Consider the following 22754-nt stretch of genomic DNA (forward strand, 5'->3'; position numbering starts at 1 on the left):
AACATACAAAATGTGCAGAGCGTATGAATCATCAGTGGCACATCTTTTAAATATGTAAACGTACTTACAGACTGTGAGTCAGAAGTGCACTTAACCGCTGATTTCTAGTTGTGTCCTCTTTTGGAAGGCCAAACAAAGTAATTTCTCTTTCACAACGAAACAGCGTCTCCATGACATGGCGCCGGCGGCAACAGTGAGAATCAAAGTTACGCCTTCTTTCTTTGCGTGAACATTTGGGCGGTGTTATGCAAATCTTCCCACATAGTGACATAGATGTGGATTTGAGACTGTAGTCTTTGCAACTTCACAGATCTTCTTTATGCACCAAGAGATTGTAACACTCCAAAGAGAAAGGAAAACCTGAAATCGCATCATATGACCCCTTTAAACTCAGGAATTGAATTTGAAATTTAAAGGCTTTATCTAAATTACTTCTAAATGGGTCGCAACTTTTTTTTTATCAGATTATCACATCATTAGCCTAGCAGCATGTGCTCATGCCTAACTCCATTGGAATCAGTTGTGCGTGTTGAGCCGAGGTGCTCATGTGATTGGTGCAGGTTCAAGTCTGCCAAGATTCCACTTCCACCTCCACTGTGACAACAGCATACGCTATTCCAAATCCCCCAAATCTCATCCCACTATTAAGTAGAGAAACTCTGTAATGGTTTAATAAATGTGTATGGAGAGGAACAACTGGTGTGAACTGATTCTCCTGTTACATCCCTCCATAAGCTTGATAATTATAACTGATGTGAGTCTTTGTCGAGCAGGCCGTGGGCCTGTTATTAATATCTCCTGACAACACAATCATACATACAGCTGAGAGAAGCAGCGCCGATAAAGATGTAACAACTGAAACAGAAGCTGTATATCACAATGTGATGTTAAGACATACGTCTTGGCTGTGGATATGTGTGTTTATGAGAAAACGAGAGAGAAGCAGAAAGATTCTAACAAATGGATGAAACACAAGCCCACAGGAGTGCTGCTCCAGGCTGTGATGAATAATGTCGCTGCTGAGACGTGTAGATTTGGAGCTCTCTCTCACACACACACCTACCTACACACATCCATTCCAAAGAGCTCCAAATGTGCCAATATTACACACCAATCCTGTGTGTGCCGTCACTTTAGAGAAATCCTCCTGGGTTTCTGCAGTCCGACTGAGATTTTAGACTGGTATGTATTAGACAGAGGAGATGAAAGACCTTGAAATGAACAGGAGACACAGGAAGCAGTTAACCCTCAATGTTCTGGCCTGGGAAAGCTCTTAGCAGGTACTCAGAAAGAATACATAGAGTCAAAGTGTCAAGCCAAAAACTGACTGACTGAAGAAAAGTAAAAACGCTTCCACATTTAATTGCACACCAGATGTTAAACAGAAACCTGCTAACCGAAATCACTGAACATTCACCCGCAGATGATATTATAATTGTTTGATATTTCAGTATAGTAGTTTATAGACTTGATGAATGATTGTTCACACTCAGTCAAGTTTGTGATGGTTATAATATAATGGAAACACTATGCTTTAGGTCAGAAACTCTTCTTTAAATGTAAAGTATGTCAAATTCACAGGTATAGAAAAACACAAAATTTGTTTTAATAAAATATGAGGATAGGATTACACTGTGATGATCGGTGAAATATGTATATCTTGTACTTCTCAACCTTTTTTACTTTGTCCAAGGAATATTCAGTTTTTGTAATATTTCTGTTTATGAACTATCTGTTTTTGTTAACAGAAACTGTGAGAATTGATATATTTAATGCAATTATTCATAATTCCTTTTGTGATTCCAGCAGTTTCAAGAACTGTTCTCCAGTCAATTATTTAGATTATTTTAATAAAAGAACAATAATTTATTCATTTAAATACTTTTAAGTCATTCTGCCGTATCCTTGGAAGTTTGCTGAGGCCTCCTATAGGGACCTCCAAATAGATCATTTTCACAAACCACATTGATGCAATTTTGTCTTAATTAACATTGTAAATCTATCACTTTTTTTTTTTCATTTTCATTTTCTTTATTTAATGTACTTTTATAATGCTATAATCCCTAACTTCTGAGGGAGAGACTGTCTTCTCACATAGATAATTATAAAATGAATTTAAATGTTCATAAATTTAAATGTTTGCCCTCTTAAATTGTTTACTTGAATGTTCCAACGCCTGAAATGTGAAAATGTTGATTTGTAAGTGGTAAAAAAGTATCATTCCTACCTTAGAAATGTCATTTGGATAAAAAGGCAAGCAATAAGTTTCAGTGGTGCTCAAGTAAAGTACAAATTGCCCAAAATAAAATGTAATTATAGTAATGAAGCACAATTACTGAAGTAATTTACACCCCTGGCTCTTACGCCCTCTTCTCATGGTTGTGGGTGCTAGATATCTGCGAGCAACATGATATTAGTACCCTGGAATAGGATGTGTGTGTCTGGGGTGGGGGTGGGTGATAGGAAGAGAGGAGGAAAGAAGGAGAGACAGAGAGAGAGGGAGGTCTGGATAGATGGGTCTGCTGTGTGCTGGGACACAATCAGAATAAATCAGGCTAAAGGCCTGGGCCTCAGCCATCTAAAGCACGGTCATTTCATTAGCCTTATTTATAGCCTTCCAGCCCCCAGATGACCCTCTCTCTCCTTCCACCCCATCGTCCCTCTCTCTTCTGCTCTCTCTTTCATTCTTCCACAGAATGCTGGCAAGCTCTCCTATCTTTTCTCCTAAATCGTTGAACTTGCATCTTTATCTTTTCCCATTGTGGATCTTCACCTTATTCATGGCAAGCAAACTGACAGAGCGGTGTAAAAAACTGCACGTGATGAGTTATTTTATACAGCTCTGGGAGAATGCGCAGGGTTTATGTATGAGATCCGTGAATGATGCCCTCTTGTTTTGTTGCAGCGAGATAATATGTCTGTAACCACATAAATATTTATGATACGTTCAGTGGATCGTAGCTTGATAATCTCGGAAGATTTACTTCCCTGCCTGCTGCATTTTTAAACGCAGCAGATCATCCGTTTCCCAAATGTTAATGCGGTGTCCTTATTTTTCCCTTCTGTACTCCCTGATATCTCCTGATCCCTGCAGAGTTATAGGGTGCAAGAGAGCATTTTAATAGGCTCTCTTTGATGAATATGGGATTTTCCGATCTACAGGCTGTCTTTCTTCTCTCCTTCGTGGTTTGTGCCAAGTTCCTGCTTGGAAGACAAACCGACTCAAACCTCTTTTCTCCTTGACTGTGAACTCAAAAATAGCCTGTGTACTCTCATGTGGCACAAGGGTTGGGAATGAAAAGAAAAAGTCCATGGTGCTTGATGTTTGGGTGTTACTAGGTGGCTGCTGAGGTGTGCAGCTAAATCACTCCCAGGTCTTTGTGATATTCTAATCCCTAGATATGGATTTTATTTTGGCAAATTTGATTGCTTATAAAAGCATTGCCATTCCATCTCAAAATTGTCAGTTCTGAAACAATCAGAAGTTGGAAATGTTAAAGCAACTTTATATAAAGTGCACAGACAGACAGTTGCTATTTGGTCTTGTTCATTTGTGTGAATTATTTGTATTTTACACACAGGACAACTTGTTCATAAAACATTATACCCACTTAAATTGGTTGTTAACACTTATCAAAAGTTATTAAATTTATTGTTTTCTTAACGAGTGGCTGTATGCTGGAGGTTAGTGATTAACATATAAAACACCCAAACCATTACCATATAAAGGTTTCCACAGCCTTTTTTGATGCCCTCTAAAGACACAGTCTCGCTAGAATGTGCAGCAAGATCCTCAAACAAAGCGTCAAAAGTGTGTCATCCTCAAAGCAAACTCAAAACCATGTGTGGTTTCAGTTGTTCCTACATTTTTTTTTTTTTTTTCATAAATTTAGAATTAATTTTAGCATGAAACCTATTAATAAATCATGATTTGTATGTGAAAATGCAGATTAGTGATTAGTGAATAAGACCCATTGTCTGGTCTGAGTGAATTATTAAATCACTTGACTTTTTCTGCATCTCAAAAAATGGGAGAATAATGAATATTCTATTCTTTTATTCATAAACTGCGTTTCCATCATCATTTATGTCTTCTTAACAAAAAAAACAAAACAAAAAAAAAAAAAAAAAAAAAAAAAATTGTAATGATTATTATTATACACCTAAAGCAAGCACACATTTGTTTTTATTTGCATTTTGGACATTTTCATTTGCATCTTAGTGTTACTGTTTGGCCTTTTTAATTTAGTGTCCCAAAACTTGCATAAAATAAGCATATGGAAGTGTATGGCAGTGGTACTTAGGCTTATAGGTTTGTTCAAATCCCTAGCCCAACACTAATAATCCTTCACTGGTTTTCCTCATCTCTTGATTAATGCTAATAGAATGCAGATTACAGTTCTTCAGGACAAAAATAACAACTGCCTTAATGGATGCTTGCCATGATGGGTACTCTCGGGATCTATAGTGCAAACATATATAAATCTGTTTCTACAGTCATACAAACACTCCAGCTGACATATGGTCTGTAATGGAAAGACAGGACCAGTGACTTTGCCAAATTCTGTTATAGTGCTTCAGCTGTATATACGGGACAGGAAAATGTGAGTGGTTTCTCTTTCTGTCTGTGTGTGTGTAACAGACGGTTGTACAGCGAGTGCTGTGATTGCAGTCTACCAGGCTGTATTTAGTACCAAAAGACGCTTTTCTGAGAGTGGTGAACATAACAACTTGAGAAAAGAGCCCTGGCTGCAGGCCTGAGGAAGGCAGACACTGGAATACAGGCTGGAATGTCAAGTATGTGAGCGGTCAATAGGGCCATCTGTGTATGCCTGCTAAAGAACCAAAGAAAAAGAGAGAGGAAAAAAGAAAGAAGAGTGATTACACAAAAGGCCCTGGACACCAGTGTGTCACTGGGTACATGTATGTATTTAATTATTTTATCTCAGCTCTGTTGCACATTTGAGTATTTGTGATTTTTAATTTTTTTCCCTCAAAGAATGTAGAAAGTTTCATTTTAGGCTTTAAGTTAGGGTCAGTCTATAGTAATAATAATTAGTTCTCTATAAAAACAATATATGTGTATGCTTTGCATGTGAGCATGTGAGTGAACTGTCCAAATGATTCAAACAGAATCGCAAATAATTTCAGACCTTATCTACTTGATTAGATCAATCAGCTTAAGTCTGATGTCACACATCTTGTGGTTTCCAGCAAATGCTCTATCAGATCCCAAAAACAGGAGACTGTGGTTTACACTGCAAGTTCTTAAAGGCTTAGCAGAAATGTGTGATACATTGCTCATAAACATCTGTTGAGTATTATCAACCGAAATTAGTGTACTATAAATCCAATCACATTTACCATTGTTCAGCAAAATTTCACAGACAAAATCCAGCCAGTTGCAGTGCTGACCAAAAGAAGGCTGCTTGTTTTGAAAGTGACTTCTGTGTGTTTTGTGCTTTATTTAGCACTATACCACTGACTACAATGAACAATTGGACAATTCATCAGGTGGACAAAATCGTTCTGAAAGTACATCCAGCAATATTGTTGCTCTGTGCCATAATTGTTATATAGTTGTGGTGTATTACTTTATAGTTACAGCTGTTCTCCTTGGTGTGAATGGGCCTTTACTGTTTGTATCACTCCGCTTCTCTGTGTTTGTGCATTCCAAACAGATTTTGGCCAAAACGTAAGCCACTCGATATGAACTTGTTTATTGAACCGTTGCATGAAAACAATATAAAACACAATACAGCACCCTTGCTCATGTGATATTGCTAAATAACATATTTTTTTCCATCCATTAAACTGGTCAAAATTATTTCTCTCATTTCTACTTGATTTGATAAGATTTCAATTTTTTATCAGTAATTAAATTCAAAGTGCTTTTCATTGCAGGTTGCAACTTTAATTTCACTTTCAATTAAAGGCTGCAGTTGAACTACTCTTCAGTTTTAGTGGGTTGAAATGTTTACAGTTTATATCTATGAGACTTTCTCAGTAATATAGATTCTGAGGTCTGTGTATGTAAACCGTATTGACTCTGTAAACCCTAAAGCCAAGCTCTTCTTCCTCTAAACAAAGTGAGAAACATTGAAGAGCTGATGATTTATCTCTACCATTACTCAACACACCCTACAGCCATTCTGCCAGTGTGTGTGTGTGTGTGTGTGTGTGTGTGTGTGTGTGGTGTGCTGGAGGATATGAGATTAATTTAAAGGCCACCCTACATCCTCACTTTTATTGATGTTATATTTCATACAGACATATTTTTTGTTCCTTCTCTTGCCTTTTTTGAGCAAATGTCACCTGCTCTTCATATTCTCTGTTCCTTTATTCTTCCTCTCTTTCTCTCTCGGCTGGGGAGGGATAATTCTCTGGAATGTTCCCCCTGTTCTCTGGTTGCAGTAATGAATACCAGCTTTGGTACGTTAAATTTTGTCTAGACCTGAAGCGTGTACATCTCTCTTTCTCTCTGCGTGTCCTTCTTCTGCTGATTGAGAATTTGTGATATAATTATAACGGTGCTATAAATAACCCACACGCAGTTCCAAACATGTCTCCTCATTTTTATTATCTGCGCTCAAATCTATTCCTATTACTTTTTCCGACTAATTATGTAATGCCTAAAATGGGTTCATTTTTCACCATTTTGACGGGTAGCTTCATTTCTGCAGAAGAGAAGTAACAGAAAGAGTAACGGAGAGTGTGTGTGTGTGCGTTTAGTAATCTGTGTGGTGAGAGTCTGGAATGTAGATGATCTGTCCGAGGAATCGAGCATGTGGAATTGTTATCACAGATGTAGCTGTGTGAAGTAACCATCCGTCTGAGAGTATATAAATAAGAGCAGCGTTTTCTTTTTCTCTTTCTTGTCAGCCAAATTCATTTGTCACTTTTGTGCCATGGTAATGTCTTCAGCTGTATCAACAGGGAGAGTTACTTTGGGCGCCTTCCATCATTTCCAACCCCCCTCTCTCTGCCCGCTGCCTCTGTTGATGTTGCTCATCATTAATTTGAGCTAGGCTAATGGCTCTCTGCTAGATAACCACCAATTTAGAGGCTTTGAAATCAATAGCTTGTAGCTAAAGCTTTGCTTGCAGAAGAACCAGCAGGGATAAGACTTTGATGCCGGCTTAGATATGAAAGTGTGCGCGCAGCTGAGCAGATTTTTTCCCCCAAAGCCTGACAGAACAAAAGACCAGAAGAGGAAGGCATTGTGGTGAGAAGGGACTTCCACTGCTTTGCTTCCACTGAATCTTTCAACAAAAATTTTGTTTTTAGTTTAATATACAGAGACAACTGAAAGTCTGCTATTCATAAGTTAATTCTCTAAAGATTTATCAAAGACAACATGGAATTAAAAAAATGGACTGTATTTAATTTCTTAAACGAATAGTTCACCCAAAAATGAAAATTTGTTACATTTACTCACCCTCAGGCCAGATCAGTTTGTTCTCATCAAAACAGATTTGGAGAAATTTAGCATCACTTGCTCACCAATGGATCATCTGCATTGAATGGGTGCCGTCAGAATGAGAGTCCAAACATCTGATAAAAACATCACAATAATCCACAAATAATCCACATGACTCCAGTCCATCAATTATTACATGTCTGTAAGGAACAAATCTATCACTAAGGTATCCACAGGTCTACAGTCAACTTTAAACTGTCACTTTTATCTATAATCTATAATAACACTAGCTTCCGCAGTGATAAAATCCATCCCCTGTTGTTCGCTCACATCAAAATCCAGCAACAAATTTGTTTAGAGATGTTTTGATCTTTTTGCTTGTAAACATTACTTGATCTGTGCATATTTCTCTCCTGATTCAGACGAGAAGACTTTTTTTCACTTAGAGAAAGCAATATTATGGACAGAGGACTCATATTTTAGCTAGAAGCAACAGTTTAAAGTCTAAACATTTAAATGATTAAAAATTAAGATGAAAGATAAGCAAAATTAAAGAACTGTAAATATCTGGTTTAAGACTCATGTATCAAATTCCTAAAAATGGAAATTAATCGATTTTCTAAATGTATGTTGAGCTTATGTTATTGTGAATGTTTCATCCATGCATGTTATATAAAAAAAAAATTTAAATGTTTATTTTTTAAATAAAATAAAAACTGCCTACCAGTAAATTGTACCCTGTCCTGTTTTCCCAATAATTCATTACAATCAGATGTATGTCACAATACAAGAGAAAATATCTCTAGCTACTTCGTTAGATCGCAAATTTATGTTTATATTTATATTATTTATAAATACCATGAATTATATTAAGTCATAAATTCCATTTTTGGAGATTTGCACCACATGACATTTTACAACAACTAACCGTGCCTTGTCATAACAAGGACACATAATCTGATATGTTAAAAGACATATTAACCTAGAGACCCTGCAGGGGTCCTCTATGTGTTATACTTTCCTGTTTTTTGTTTTTGTTTTGTTTTTTGCAAAAATACCTGAGAAAAAGAGCAGCATATCATTAATCCAAATGCAATCCAATAGCCATATAGCAATTCAGTTCGCCTTTATTTTGTAATGGCCGCCTTTCACCATTCACTTGATTTCTGTCCTACATTTTTTTGAGCAGAATATCCTGTTTTACTCTTATACAGTTCATCAATTCTCATCCAAATCTCTGAACTTGTTTTTCGTGGGCAGTTTATTATATGGAAACCACAATGTAATCCATTGCAAAACAATAAAAATAAACTCAAGTTATAATGGGTGGTGGAATGTGATTGCAGTATTTGATATACCCCACTGGGTTTGCTTGTCTGTTAATCCACACACACAGGCAACTGTAACTGCTTTAACTTTATCGCAGTGCTGAGTAATTGGTCATTGTAGAGATGGATGGTGAGATAACACTGTGACACTTCAGGCTCTGGGGAACTTTGATAAAATAAACAACCTTTTTCCTCTTCAGTGGTGGGTGACCAAGGAGAGAGAGAACTACAGAGGAAGGGAGGGATGGTGGTGCGGCAGTATGGATGGGCGGAAAGCTGGATGGGTAAAGAGAATGAAAAGACTGTGGAGCAGAAAGAAAAACAGAGCTACAGAAAAACAAACCCTGACATCATGGAGCAACTTGGAAACTGAATGTAGGTCAAACCCAACCTGGTCTTACTCTTAATGTTACACATAAGACACTTTACCAGGCAGATGATCAGATCAGATGGCTAAGGCATAAATATATATTTAATGGAAATCTGATCAAAACATCAAACAGTGTGCTTTTAACACTATTCTTGTTTTAAAGGGATAGTCACCATTTATAATGAGCTCAAGCTGTGCCAAACCTCTAGAGTTTCTTTCTTCTCCTGAGCTCAAAAGAAGATATTTTGAAGAACGTTGGTAACCAAGCAGTTTCTGGTCCCCATTGACTTTCATAGTATATTTTATAAGAAAGAAACAAATACAGGTTTGGAACAATTTGAGGGTAAGTAATTGATTATTTTCAATTTTGACTGAACTATCCCTTTAATTTCTCTAGTTTGGCCTCTCCGTCAAGATGAAAGAGCACTGAAACATCCAGCGTTTGAGGCAATGTGAAAAACGACTGACTCACGCTTATGAATGTCAAATCAGGGATTGTTTTTTTTGTTTTTTTGCTGGCTCTCTGAAGGTTACCCTGACACACATCCATTGTAAATGTCAACATGCAAATCCGCAGACACACACACATGAGATTAACACCATGAGGCAACAATATGAGGTGGCTGTGTGTCAGAGATTCATCCTGTGAGATCACCGCCATATTGTTTTACTTTAGAAAAGCAGGAACACATGTAATGATGCTTACAGTATAAACCGCCGATTACACAAGGACTTGAAAAGAGCTGCCCACACAAACAATGTGCCCCTAGCGGGTCAACATCATTTACACAGAGATATGGAAATGAAACTCTGTTGACATATAAGACTCCTCGGGAAGATTGTGTGTGAAAGGTTGATTAATTCTGTAGCGTCACGGATGCGTGGCTGTCAGTGCCTGATGGCCGTGGGTGGCTGAGCTGCAGAGAAAAGGATTCAGATCATTAGCGAAACCACAGGTCATTTACTGAGCCCACAGTGTGATCTCTATGACACTATTCTTCAATGTTAAAACACTGTATCCACAGCTTGTGTCTCCACGGGCTTCAAATAGCCCAGATGTGGAGGGCCTGGAGAGATGCAGCTCAGGGGGTACAACACATTAGTGTCTCCATGAGCCATTTGCCAAAGAGTGCATGTGTTTTCTGGAAATGCAGTAATATTTCATTTGGATGACAGAACCTTTGATATTTAGTTTGGCCATTTTAAACTATTTAAGATCATTATGTAGACATTATGTTTGTGGTTTAAATAAGTTAAGTCACAAATTCATGGATCTGGTAATGCCAAACAGTTTTGGTTCCTATTGACTTCCATTTTAGTTTTTGTTCTTAGAAAAACCAAATAACTAAAGAAAATCAATAGGAACTGAAACGGTTTGGTTACCAACATTGTTCCTCAGAAGAAAGGAAGTTACATAGGTTTGTATCTGACGCCCGGCCCAAGACTGAGTACTCAGTGACAGAATTTTCATTTTTGAGTGAACTATCCCTGCAAACCTTCTCTTATTATTTTGTATTCTTTATATTTTAGACATTAAATTATTGACATTGTTTCCTAACAAAATGTAAAAAAATAAATAAATAATGATAATAATAATAATAAACAAAATAAAATAAATAAAAACAAATAAAATAAAAAAATATTACAATTAAAATGATGTATCATCCCATATGGATGTTTGAGCAGATTATAGTTTTAATTATGACACGGTCATACTGGATTAATAATGACAATGAAATGTCAAGCAGAAATTATATTTCATATTTGTTACAGTTTAAGTATTTTATCTCTGTCTCTCTCTCTATCTATCTGTCTGTCAGATGAGATAATAAAAATGAGCATTGCTTGTTTAAACACAATTGCTTCTTGCTACTTGTAACCCCCCCCCACCCACCCACATTTTGTTCTTTAAATAACATTTTTAAATAAAAATTTTTAATTTTTTTTATGTCCTCTATATGGTTTCCCTAGGAAATTACTTATTTATTAAATCTTTAGTATATCTTCATATTCTGTTCATATATCATCTGACGAGTGGTGTGATTTGTACTGATTTACATAGCAGTGGGACCTATTTTCAAAAGGAGCGCACTGGCCCTTTAAGAGCTGAGAAACTGCACTTCACCCACAGCACACTCTCTCTTCCACAACAACAAGCAATCAACACAAACACAACAAAAAAACACACACACACACACGGATTCAAGTCATCTCTGAACCGCAGAGATTCTCCTTCAGTCGCTTCGTGTATTTACAGCTGCCGCTGCGAAAAACGACTAGATAGAATGGGCACGACCTGCTCTTCTCGAATCACAGCCGTTTGGAGATAAGAGGGCGGAAACGCGAGTAAAACAGACGGAGGAGATAGAAAAACAGACGAGGAGCGCGAGAAGGCCGAGCCCATCGAGGGAGCGCGAGAGCAGTCTGGTTTCTCACGCGACAGGCGCGCGGCGCTCAACTGGATTTGCTGCTCAACCCGACGAGGACGAAAACACGCCCGTAGCACACCGTACATGTGGATTATTCGTGGAAATTTCTTAATTTCCTATTCCTCAGAAACTACATAAACGTCCAGTAGCGATAGACCTTCACCTTCCGCGGAGAGGTAAGTTACTACAAGACGTTTTGACCACGAGCCTGTCAGCCGTTTATCGGTTTTAGGGGTGCCGAGACTTCTCAGAGCCGTTGTCGGAGTCACGGGGTTTGTCTGTGTCTAACGGCCATTATTCCTTCACTGAACCTCTGCTACATTGAATGAGCGTCTCCGAGCAAGGCGGAAATCAACCGCTCCGTGAAGACTGGCCGGCTAGTTAGCATAGCTAGCGGTGTTTGTGATTTAACGTTAGACGGAATAATGTTAAATTATGACCGCCACGTTACGTTATGTATTCAGTTAGCTTTCTAGCATTATAAACAATGTTTTGCTAAGCACAGTGTCTTCCGTTGAGCAATTTTTTGGGGGGTCGGCTGTTGAGCTAGCTGAGTTAGCTCGGATTATGTGTTGTTATATTGTATTGAATGCTTGGCTAGTTCTGTAGTAACGCTGCCGGGTGCAAGCAACGGAGGAGACGTATAGTTTCAGTCTGTTTTGTATGTTATTCTAGGGTGTTAATCTGATTAGATCCGTGCTATTTAGAATTTCCTAGTCAACATCATATTATTAGACTCCAGATGAGGGAATCTTTACTCGTGCTGCAACATGGTCTCGGTTTAGAAAGAATAGAGCTGCATAATGATGCACTCAAGGAGCTTTGATCAAAATCGTTTTGTCAGTTGGCTGTTTTTGTTGTCCTAGTAAAGTAAAATAATTGCAGGTAGACTGACACAGAACTTTTAGCGAAATAAAATAACAATAATAAATAAAATTTATTAATAAATAATAATCATATATATGGAGCGATTTCCAACGATTATTAATAAGTGTGTACTCTGTAAATGTATTGTGTGTATATATAAACACACACGTGCATGTATACATTTAAGAAAAAAATGTTGTTTATACAGTAAATATTTATATAATAGAAGTATATAAATGTAACAAATGTATACATGTAAATACTTTTAATATATATACTGTATGTGCGTCTATTTGGGTCAAAGCATAAAAACAGTAAGTGTATTACTGCTTTAAACTGTTGTTTTATATTTAAAAAGTTTTCTGTTTAATTTAATTGCATTTTTGTTTTTGTTTTTCTTAGCAAAAAATAGATATGATACATTTTCCCCTGATTTACAGAAGACACCCACTAAAATGTCATTCAGTGTAACAATCTTCTCGCATATTTACAACAAAAATCAATTTATGACATGTTAAAAGACTAATTACTTTCACGCTAAATACTAATTAGTTGTAATTTTACATTTTTAAAATTTGCCACTATCCTGGGATTTGCACAATTTAATGTGCTCCCTTATTCTTTTATATATTTTAATTTGAACAAGTCAGAATAAGCATGATGTTTGAATTTTTACATAAATATATTTACACTGAATGACAATTTAACATTATTTAAACCACATTTTGCCATTGTATTCTCCAAAAACTTATTTGGATCCTTAAAAGTAGACACTTTACTTACATTTAATGTGCTTTCTATGGACATAAAATCACTTTTGTAAAGTTATTTTGATGCGGACATTTTAATGTCTTTGAACCATTTATATATACATAATAAATATACACACTACACACATTATGAAAACAAAAACTTATTTTGGATGTGACAGCAGTAATATATATATATATATATATATATATATATATATATATACACACACACACACACACACACACACACACACACACACACACACACACACACACACACACACACACACAAACAAATACAAACCTATACACCATTTGACTCTTGGAAAACTGCCAATGTTGCTTTTAGATAATGTAAAAGTGGGTGTCAGAGTTTAAATGTTTTTCTCAGAAAATGGGACCACTCACTGTCCCTCCCACCCAGCCTCTCAAATGAATATGCCCCCAGTATATAGATAACATTTAAGGGTTAAAGACCAATAGTGCATGGGAATAGCTTTCACAGACTTCAACAGTGGTTTGTGAGCCCATATTTAGAGCTAGAGCTCATGCAGTGATGTACTGAAAAGCAATTGTTCAGAGACTCTGGTTTCCTTCATTGTACTGTAAATATCACTAGGAAAGCGTTGAGAAGTCTTGCATAAACACGACGGGTAACATCGTTTGTGGACCTCCCGCCCCCTTTACAAAGCTCTCTAACACCTTCATAGCTTGTTGATGATGAGGCTGGAACTGCACTCCATCTCGGATGTTGTTATTAAGGGTCAATAAATCATAGTGGATACCAAATGCTTGTCAACAGCTGTTGATTTGCACATGAAAGGCAGTGGAATGTGAAAAATGGAGGCCACACAGCTAAAGTGTATTAGTGTAATTGGACATGGGCCAGCAGAGGGGCTTTTTTCTCTTGAGCAGCATTCTTTCCCACTGTACATTAGAAGAGAACAAAGCACAGTGTCATAAGTGGACCAGCGAGATGCCTGAACCCAAAACAGAACTGGCCTCAGACAACCTCTTTGCTCCACAGGGCTGCCAGGACTCATGGCCAGAAAACAACAGATTTGTTTTGGACTCACATCAATTCCAGTTCCACCCCTCTGTGTTGTGTATTGAGTAATGATATTCTTTCTCGCTCTCCTCACTGCTCCATGCAGATTGTTGATAAGCACTGAAAAGAAATGAGTTTGCCTTTTAAGCATTGTCTGCTGAAATGTGGAACTAGTTTACCACTTTATCTCTGTCTGTTTTCAAAATGCTTTGCACAGAGTCTAATACACAGTGCACAGCAGTTTTGCAGCTGCAAGCTTTATTACAGCCGGGCTTTTCGTTAATTCATGTCAGATGCCTTCTTTCTGCTTATATGAACTGCGGAACATGCACAAGTACTATTCAGGGACAAGATAAGGAGTTGATAGCTTACAAAGTGTTTGTCCTTGACCATTCTTCATTTTGATAAATGAGCAGCTAGAGTGGAACAGCGAAGGAAATTAACTGTATGCAGAATGCTTTCTGTGTAAGCAGACTCCTTGGCTTGTCATCATGCCGTCAGTCTTTGAATCGACTGTGGTGGACTGCTTTGCTGCGTTGGCTGTGTTTTGCCCCTGCTGCAGTGCTGCCTCTATAAGGCTCCAGAAGAACTGCTCCTCCTGCAATCACTGTGTATTGAAAAATGTTGTTCTTTCACAATTGGAAGGGCAATTTGTTCTGTGCTATTATAGGTGTTATTTGCCATTTATATATTTTTCATGTTTATATATTAAACCCTATTCAAAAATTTGAGGTTGGTAAGATTTTTAAAATGTTTTTGAAAAAAGTTTCTTATGCTCACCAAGGCTGCATTTATTTGATCAAAAATATAGTAAACAATTAATGTTGTAATATTTTTATTTTAACTCTTGAGTATGTTTTAAAATGTAATTTAATTTAATTTAATTTAAGACATTACTCCAGTCTTCAGTGTCACATGATCTTTCCGAAATCATTCTAATATGATGTTTTGCTGCTCAAGAAACATTTTGTATCGTCAATGTTAAAAACAGTTGTACTGCTTAATATTTTTGTGGAAACCATGGTACTTTTCCTGGAGTCTTTGAGGAATTAAAAGTTCAGAAGAACAGCATTTGCATGTTTGTTATAACATAAGTGACTTTACTGTCACTTTTGATCAATTTAATGCATCTTCGCTGGACAAAAGTTTTAATTAAAATAATAATTTATGTATTAATGACATTAATACCTTATCTGCTCTTTCTGCTGTTCACCTCCTTTAAATGCAGTGTTTTTGGATAGTTTAGACTAACAAATCACATGTTACACATTATAGTTAATTAGCATAAGTTTACAAAGAGCACTTCACTATAACCATCTTTTACCTTTTTTTTAAACCACTTTCAAAGAGCATTTTTACAGGCCTTTTGGATCAGTGAAATATCCCTGTTAGACAGTGGGCTGTGAGCTTTCCCCTTTAACCCACCGTTGTGTTCAGTTCTCTTTTTTGCTATCAGCAGCAGTTGTGTCATATCAGACACAGCTAGATAAGGCCAAATTGCTGGAGTTTCCTCAGTGGTGAAGTGATATCAGCATGACGTAACCACTAGTGTTATATGTGTAATGTTGACACTGGTGTGTTTGTTAGCTCAATGAGGCAATAATACCCCATATCTGCTCTTGATGGCACCATATCTGGAGAGAAGTTTATGCTGGTCAGATATATTTAGGGCAAAATATTTTTCAATTTAGAATTTTGACAGATTAAGAGAGAAATGTGTTACGCAATTTAGATATAGAAGTAAAAAAATCAGCTTATGAATGTTTAATGCTTAATGAAAGTTTAAGTGAATGAGTGTTAGAGGCTGAAATGGACAAGCTATTTGACAATGCTATGTGTAATTGACTACACAGTAACAATAACAGAACTATATAGTCAAGTTTTTTTTTATACAAAATTGCAAAATGTTACTTTAAATAATCCTGATGTATATGACTTGATTCTATCAGAATTAAGCCTGACTGATCCCATTAGTTAAGGCAGAGTTTTGGACTAACTCCCATGCTATTTGTCCTGTACTAGTGGTGGTCAGTGTGTGCTATGAGTTATTAAAAATGAATATCTCTGTATTTTTTGGTTGATTTGCGATATACGGTATATATCTCTGTATTTTTGTTTTTGTATTTGGATTAAAAAAATCTGTATTTGATATATACATGTATATATATTTTTCACTTACCGCCCAATGTTGTCCAACAAAACAATAAATATTAAAGGCTATGAAAACAAATAAAGTGAATGAAACCATGTAAGCCTTTATATTATGTTCAAAAAAGGGTTACAATCACATTTCATTCTAACATTGTAACATTGCAGTCTAAAAACAAAAAAGGCTTTTAAAGCGGAAGTTAAATTCACTTAACTAAAAATTAAAATAAATGAGAACAAAAGTTGTGTTAGGCTATTTTGATTACCCCATTACAGTCATTTTACAGTCAGTGCTATCATAAAAATAGACTTACTTGTTGGGGTTGGGCAATGTCTACAAATTGTCATCGGACGATGTCTACAGTGCCGGCTCAACATAGTGATGTCTATCAGCCATTGGCGATGGACGATGGCATTGTCTATCGGCCCAACCCTATTACTTGTGGGTTTAAAATTCTACATGTCACATTTATTGTCCAACTACAAATATTTGAGGGAAATGTATATTTTAGTCAGAATTATTGTGCTTCTGCTTAATTGAGCGCTGTCTGTTTGGCGCTCATGCGTATGGCAGCGCTTGTTCACTGAAGTCTATGATGTTTAGTAGAGGCTCATGCACTTCTGACAAAAAGATGGAAATATTTAGATGGAGAATATACCTGTGAAATGTAAGTTATGCATTCAGGAAGACAGCACATCTCAAACACATTAATTAGCACGAGTAGCCTAGTGTCTCTCTCTGTTTCTGTCAGAGCATATGACGGGCCAAGCCGTTTAATCTAATATGCGAAACGAAACTATAAACTATGTCTTACCAGTTTTTTAAGGCCTTAATATGAAGCTTGTCACATGTTTAGAACAAATTAGTTTATGCATTTAAACTTAGTGCATAAACAAATTAGTTTTTGTCCTCCGCTATATTTTCATATGTGCTCGTATCAAACTACTGTAAATAGATATAAACGGTGTTGCCTCATATCAAGTTGCTTATAAAGAAAATATTGATATATCATACAAACTTGTGATACTGCCCAGGCCTACTGTGAGTGTTGTAAACATGTGCCCATGGCTAAGTGTTTGATTGCTAAAAAAGGCCAGAGTAAATAGGCTGCAAATACCATTTAGAATATAAGACAAATGGTCATATGCTGAAGGTAAGGGAGCCTTTGTTTTTACTTCAAGGGATGTATATGTTAGTGTCCTTGTTAGTGGGTGGTGTTTTGAAACATTTGAATGCATTATAAGAAGGTCATTTGAACTTGAAGTGTCTGGTGTACTGTGGAGTGCAGAGCACAGCGCCCTTCTGGGTTCTTTAGAAAAAGTCCTTGATCTGTCATCAATTTTGTATATGGTCAGAGTTGAGTAGTGCTGAGTGCCCCATTAACATTCACTAAATGCACTGTCTGGAGGGTCTGACTGTCAACTCCTCCCCGCAGCCCTTTACAGGGATTGGGCAAACAGCCACTACTCACCTCTCCTCTACTCTCAGACGCCTCCCGTTTTATCTTTACAATCAGTTCCTCTTTCTTTGTTACACAATAGTGACTTACACAGAACCACAGCTTAAAATAACTCCAAAGTATTTTAGACTTTTTTACTTCTTATGACACGCATACATCTGCACCAGCAACTGTATGCATGCTAATTCTGTCGATTTAAGAATTTAGTCCAAGCCCTGTTGGCAGACTTAGCCTGTTTGATTTGACTATAGAAGGTGGTTATAGCATAAATCCATCATATTCACATCAGCAATATTTTGTGAGTATTTCCTGCTAAGCAAAATAGAACTATTACAACTTCCTTTTTGCCTACTGCTTTATTTGCTTATGATGTGATTATGGATAGTGCACACTCTTAGTATACATATCCTTTCCTTCTTTGTATACATTCTTAATCAGATCGGGCTGCCCCAACAGGTGACTAAACGTATCCTTTCCTTCTTTATACAATTCTCTTTCAGTAGGTGGTTAGTCAAAGCAGATGCCCGCTAAGGAAGGGCTTTAAAACGTGAGCAATAGCCTCGGGCCAGTAGCATAGTGCAGCTGTAATGTATCGATGCATTTTAAAAAACTAATGAGAAATAATGTCACTGGAACAGCGCGATCACAAAACGAAACACTCTTGTTTGGGTGTGCACTCAAAAGCGTTTGTGCTTTTTTGTAAGACTTCTGTAGTTGTTTTATTTTTTATTTTTAACGCTGCAGGAGCCTGGGAATTGCGGGTAGCACAGGATTTAGATATGAATCACGATATTTTTATGGCTCATAAAACATGATATAATCACGACTGATTCTGAGATTATCAGATAAATATGCTAGACACAATTGTGATAGAGAATAAGATACCATTTATTCATGTATGACATGACATCAAAGCAACGAGAGATCAACGAGATCTCGTGCCTCGCGGTATATACCAAAGCGCACTTCAGAGCGCATCTAAAAGATGTGAACAAGTCGATCTTCCCAACACAGGACACTGGTGTTCCTCTCACATCTATCCAAAAAAAATAATTTGCTTATTGAAAAGCTTAGGTAAGAAATTTCCTTTTTGTAATTTTCTGTTTGCTATCTTGTTAGGCTATATAAAAAAACCGCGGTTAATAAACGGGTAGGCTTATACAAAGGAATAAATACATATTATTCTGGTTCGTTTATATAATGCAGAAGTTGTTTTTGCAAGCTGTAAGAAAAACCAGATAGTCTGATGTTAAATTTGTTGTGTTCAGGTCAAGGTATAAAATGGCAGTTTTTTCAAATCAAATTTAGGCTGTTGATTTGTTTTGCCGCCTTTTTATTCTAAGTTTTGGCGTTGTGCGATTGTGCCATGTGCATTTATTAATTATTGTTTTCGTTTTTGATTTTTAAATTTTCCTTTTGAACAATAGATTTTAATTTTCCTTGTGAAACAATATTTTTTTGTGTTTTAAACAGCGTTTTCCTGTTTTTTTGTAAAGTTACATCCTAGGTTTTAATCATTTTAAAGAACGAATTTTAACATGTAACTGTTTACCAGTTGGTATTTTTGATAATAAATTATTAAAAGTGCACAGGCAGTCTGATTGCGTTTTTATGTTCAAAGCATAACGATTCTGGCCACTGATTTTTGTGCTAGATAGTAACGCTGCTTATAGCTACTTTGCTTACTATTGTTTTAAGCGATTCATTTTCATTTTGAAAGCGCTAACTTTAGCATTTTCTGTCAATATAGTAAACAGTCAAAGCAGATGCCCTAAGGAAGTGAGCATACATAGTGCAGCTGTAATGTATCGATGCATTAAACTAACTGCATGCACTCCTAAGGAAGTGAGCATACATAGTGCAGCTGTAATGTATCGATGCATTAAACTAACTGCATGCACTCTTGTTTGGGTGTGCACTCAGCGTTTGTGCTTTTTGTAAGACTTCTGTAGTTGTCAGCTGCAGGGGTGGGAATTGCACGGTACATCATGATACGATATGAATCACGATACATGGCTCACGATACGATAATATCACAAATACACTGATTCTGCGATAATCGATATATTGCTAGACAATCCTATAATGATACATCACGATATCTGTCTAACTATGAAAACAAAGTGCCTGTGAAAAGGTTAAGTGCAAGTTTTATCTCTATTCAAATCCAAGCTGATAGAAAACAGCACAAAAAATTCTGTAAATCAAATTTAACATGTTACGTAAATTAATCATTTTATTTTTGTATTTATTAAAAGCTTACACATTTCTTTGTGTGTAAACCAACACATTTAACTGCTTATCAACTAGGGCTGGGATGATAAATCGATGCCGAATCGATTCATGCCCTTATTATATCATAAGGCTTTAAATCGAAAACATGAAAGTATAAAAGTTATTTTCATTTGTATTTGATTTCATTTTAATACATTAAATTGTAAAAGCTTTATGCATGTATTTCATTACCACCATTTTTGATAGTATATTTGTATTATATAATAAAACTACAGAATCCAGAAAAATTAAGTCAAACCAGAATTTATGAATTGTTGTGAATTATTAATGATAAATATAAGTTGTTAAACTAATATATAATCAATGATGAAATTAACTTGATTATTTTTTATTAATTTAATTTGAGTAAACACATGCTTTCGAACATGTTCAACCAAAAAGGAAAAAACTGTTTTGATTATTTAATACCGTTTACCTTGATACGATTATCATACCGTGAAAATCTCATACCGTTACAACACTAGTGTCAAGTGGCAGTAGACTTGCAGGTATGGCAGTCTGTGGAGAAAGTCAGTGTCTGTCTGCACAGCCACATCAATAGCAGCTGCTACCTCTCTGAAATTTTTAGTAATCTGGAGAGCAGCCAGCGAGTGGGACTAAAAATTTAGGTGTGCGTGTCTGTATGCGTTCATGTGACACTGGGTGTCAAGTACAGCATGTATTCAGATAGTGATTGTGGTGTGGAGTGCTGAGGGATAGACTGTATTGAGTGATAGAATGTATTTGTGTGTTCTGCTGAAAGAGCCCTGTGTGTTTCTGACATTGAGCAAGTCGACTGCAGGCATAGTATGAATGCATGCTCTGCCTATTGAGGAACAACTGAGTTGTTAGTTTAACTGAATAGTAAAATTGAAGGTTCCGCTGAAAATATCTGGCTTGTGATTAGGGCTGGGCGATATATTGAATATTAGCGATAATATCTGAATAGTTTTGATGACGATGTAAAATTTGAAAATATTGTGAATATCGAATATTTCAAATTCAAGCATATATTTCCCAAAAGAACACGCTGAACGTCCAAAAAAGGAACATGTAACTGCGGACTGCTCTACACGCCTCTACTACGAGAGCTTTGATGAGAGCGGTGGCCAGATAACAAGAGTTTAAATCGCCGAATCAGAGCTTCACTTTTACAAGTATACATTTTCTGGCCATACATTTATTTTAAGCAATCTGGCAACCATGCGCACGTGCTCACTCCTCATTGTGGAAGCGCCACCGACAATGATCTGAAAACACTAACAAGCTGGAGTTTAGTGCTAATGAAAGCGTCGTTCAGCTGGTCTGTGTTCTGTCATGAGATTGTTCTGTCATGTTTGCGATTGTGATCGCTGAATAAATGTACTTATGTTTGAATAGAGAAACAGGCTATTGCCATTTGGATTTACTATTAGGGAATTTCAATGTTATGTTTACCAGTTTTCATAATTTATGCATTTAGACAGAGAGAGTGCAAAAGTCTTTGGTATTCATTATTTATATATATATGTGTCAGTGGGAGCATAGTTTCATGCCACAGAGCTTCTCTTAAAACCGCAGACAGTTGACAGACTTGTGTTCTTAGCTAAATAACTTGTAAAAAAAGAAAATACTTATCCGAGTTTAATTATTTCCCACAGTTGCATAGTTTAAATTGTGAATTGCATGCACTAAAAAGTTGACAGAATGCACTTTCTGTGCTTGTTTTGCACTACTTCATTTACATATAGGCCTACATGTGTTCATCAATCTAAATTGTTTTTGTTTTGTTTTTTTAATGGGACAAAAGAAAATCATGTTTTTTAAAATTATTTAAATGCAAACATATCGAGATATATATTGAATATAGTAAAAAAATTTGACCATCGAGATTTTTGAATTGCGAGAATTGCACTGTCAAGGTCCAGAAAAGTATGAACGACATCAGCAGAATAGTCCATCTGCCATCAATGGTTCAATCTGAATTTTATGAAGCGACGAGATAACTTTTTGTACGCAAAGAAATAAAAAATAACGACTTTATTCAACAATTTGTCTCCTCTCTGTCACTTCGCATCACAGTAGCGTCATTTTGGAGAACATCTGCTGAACGCAAATTGCGTACACTATTCTGTGTCAGCCATGACAGAAGGATACATTTTCTAAGTGTATATCTCACTTCATAAAATTCAGATTGATCCATTGATAGCAGATGGACTATTCTGACAATGTCTTTCATACTTTTCTGGACCTTGACAGTGCAGTTTACTTGGCAGTCAATGGGACAGTAACAAGCCTCCCAGTTTTCATCCAAAATATCTTAATTTGTGTTCCAAAGACGAACTAAGCTTTTACGGGTTTGGAACGACACGGGGGTAAGTGATTTAATGACAAAATTTTCATTTTGGGGTGGAGTAAACCTTTAAGGCTGTGTGTGGGCTGACTCATCCATCTGATGTGTTTTCTTCATTATCCTCTGTGTTTTCTCTGTTGCAGCAGTTGTGAGGGTTTAATGTATTGATTGTGACTCTCTCTGCCTCAGGATTTCGTACTCGCTGGCCCATTATGAAACAAGCAACTGCTTATGAAACAGAATGTGAGGGGTGGACAATTTTGCCTATAGCCTGTAGCAGCTGTGTGTGTAAGACCTGGTGAAATTGACAGATGTGTGTGAAGACG

The 22754-nt window shown here is 36.6% G+C and overlaps 1 protein-coding gene across 1 annotated transcript in view; it reads left to right on the forward strand.

The window, feature by feature from the left end:
* Positions 1 to 11293: 11293 nt before the first annotated feature.
* Positions 11294 to 22754, forward strand: part of LOC109077172 (nuclear receptor corepressor 2-like) — a 112155-nt gene continuing 100694 nt past the window's right edge. The window contains exon 1 of the mRNA XM_042728971.1: positions 11294 to 11723. The gene's annotated coding sequence lies outside the window, so the exon portion shown is untranslated. The remainder of the gene's footprint in view (positions 11724 to 22754) is intronic.

This window comes from Cyprinus carpio, chromosome B8 (genome assembly GCF_018340385.1).
Source record: "Cyprinus carpio isolate SPL01 chromosome B8, ASM1834038v1, whole genome shotgun sequence".
NCBI classification, from domain to species: domain Eukaryota; kingdom Metazoa; phylum Chordata; class Actinopteri; order Cypriniformes; family Cyprinidae; genus Cyprinus; species Cyprinus carpio.